This window comes from Rhopalosiphum padi, chromosome 4 (genome assembly GCF_020882245.1).
Source record: "Rhopalosiphum padi isolate XX-2018 chromosome 4, ASM2088224v1, whole genome shotgun sequence".
NCBI classification, from domain to species: Eukaryota; Metazoa; Arthropoda; class Insecta; order Hemiptera; family Aphididae; genus Rhopalosiphum; species Rhopalosiphum padi.
This window is the reverse complement of record NC_083600.1, coordinates 22292446-22295267: the sequence shown is the minus strand read 5'-3', so window position 1 is coordinate 22295267 and position 2822 is coordinate 22292446. Positions and strand designations below refer to the sequence as shown.

General features: G+C 25.3%; 1 pseudogene; it reads right to left on the bottom strand.

Moving 5' to 3' along the window:
* Nucleotides 1–535: 535 nt before the first annotated feature.
* On the bottom strand, nucleotides 536–2182 carry LOC132928823 (fatty acyl-CoA reductase wat-like; annotated as a pseudogene).
* Nucleotides 2183–2822: the final 640 nt, after the last annotated feature.

Below are 2822 nucleotides of genomic sequence, written 5' to 3'. Positions count from 1 at the left end.
ACTATATCCAAAATTGTAATTAAAAACTGAGTGATATCTCATCAAATACACTCCGTAAATCATCTCCTAAATTCATTAATATAGAAGTATTTATAACTGTTTGTATTCAATGTACCTTGTGTATTTATTTGATGTAAATAATATTTTACTTAGCTTGGCGGTTACTAGAAAGATGTATTTAAATAGTTGTATTGTTCTATGGTTTAACAATAATAAAATTGATGCGAATATTTATGTAGAAATCGAGACATAGTGCATTTGATGGTTTCTTAGCTGTAGAGACATAAATAATATGAACTGTGCCAAGCTAAGTAAAATATTATTTGCACCAAATAAATACACAAGGTACATTAATACAAACAGTTATAAATACTTCTATATTAATGAATTTATGAAATTACTTAGCCAATTTTTGATATCACAACTTTTGTAATTTAATTGATTTTTTTTTACTTAGTAATGTTTTTACACGGAGTGTTTTTGATGAGATTTAATATTAAATCTAATAATTTTATATAGGTTATGTCTCAAACATTCAACATACTTGAAATACGATGTAAATAATAAAGAAAATGCACAACTAATGACACCAAAATAATCTGAAAATAATAAATAACATAGTGAGAGAAATGTCACAATCGAACGTTCGTTATTTAAAATCTTATATACTTTTGATTTTTCTTTAACGCTATAGTCATGTTACTTGAGTCTTCGTGTAAAATGTGTTTCCTAATCCCATAAACAGTATACTTTATATAAGATTTCCAATCAAATTCTTCGAAACTGAACCAAAATGTTTCACAATCCTCTTGACTGAGTAAACGACCATAATTCTCGAATATTACTGTTGTCGAATTTCCATTCATTTGTAGTAAACACTCCAAGCAAATCAGTCATATTTTCTAATTTTTTATACATTTTCAACACTCTGAATCAACACATAAAATCATAACTAATCTTTTACAAATATTAAAATTGTTGATAATCTGGTATAGTTTTCAATATTATAAAATACAGATGATACCTATTAAGAGGACGCCATACGCGCATGTGTTGTCTCTGTCTTACTAACGTACGTCGTACATCATAACAAATTTTCGTTCAGAAGAATATATTTTGAGATGTTAGCTTTAATATTAGAGTAAATTTATATCTTATCACATTTAAAGGTAAGAATATTATCTAGACAATGACATATGCTTTTATTGATATTATCATTTTAAAGTGAGTTATGAACATTTTAGAGTTGTACAATTTTACATAGGTATAACTCACTTTAAAATAATAATATCAATAAAAGCATATGTCATTGTCTAGATAATAGTCTTACCTTTAAATTTGATAATAGGTAAATTTACTCTAATATTAAAGCTGACATCACAAAAGGTATTCTTCTGAACGAAAACCAACCTGGTTCGGGTTCACATTTTGTGCATCCAACTACAACATTGTTATTATTTAATATTTTCGATTAGAAATTTCGAACAATATATGTAAATATGAAACAAATGAGACAAACTTAAACTCTGTTTTTGGATTCTACACGATTATACATATCACATATTACTAGGGGCGTATTTAGAAATGTCGTAAGGGGGGGGGGGGGGGGGGGGCACAAACAAAACGTTCAAATTATGGGGCGTAGAGTTGTAAAATATCTCATATAATAAAAATAAGTATAAAATACAGTGAATGGGGGGGAGGCACGGGCCCCATGGGCTCCTCCCTTAAATACGCCCCTGCATATTACAGCCAAAATAATTTTTTTTTTAATTTGTTTTTCCCTATAATGCTATATTTGTAAATTATGTATATATTTATATTATAATCCTTACTAATTGAAGGACAAAATATTGAAATCGGCAATTGATTTTCATTTGATGAAATTACATTTTCTGTAAGTGCTTTAGTGAAAGTGTATGTATTAGGCCAATCAACTGAAAAACTATTTTTTTCGCAAAATAAGAAAATTAAAAACTAGAAAAAATTGTATTAAAAAAAAACTAAAAAATATATTTACTTATCTATGTTTTCATCTCATTTAATTAATCTTGTAAATCTTTTAATTCTTTAGCTAATATCGAAACGGGATAGAATTGTTCTTTAATTCACTTCTAGGATAATGTGAATAAGCGGTTGATACATTCAAAAAACCCTGATAATATATTAAGTTATCAATCATTTGATTGAAAAACTCTTACAAAATACTATAATAGTTTATCACTATTATAATAAAATTATAATTCATATTTTATAATATAAAACTCCGTGTATTATTTATGAAAATTATTTTTATCTTGGTTATGAATTCAGGTTTTTCAAAACGAAGGCGGTCAAACGTCTAAGAATTATAGTACCACTAATTCAATATAAGATCAATGAATGTTTTTATTTTATAATATGTAGGATTTCTAATATTTTTATTTTTATACATGTAATTTGGGATAATTAAAATGTTTTCATTTTCAATCAAGTGTAAGTGTTCAAATCATATTTTTACACGTGGAATAATTTTTTTAATTTTTTGATTAAATTAAAGCTATTTTTAGATATTTTACATTTTCTAAGTGTTTTTTTTTTTTTGTAAATGTTGATTTTTTCAATTGGTAAAATTAAATACACAGTTTTTTTTATCAATTAAACAATATGGAAAATACATTATCACAATATTTCTTATAAGCTTTTAAGTTAGAAATTTAAATAAATTCTGAACATTATTTGGTAATTAGATAATAAATGTGAAAAATGTTCTTGTTTATCTAAACATTTAATAAAACATTAATCATAACTTTTTCTCTCTTCGATAATAAAAAAACAAATTT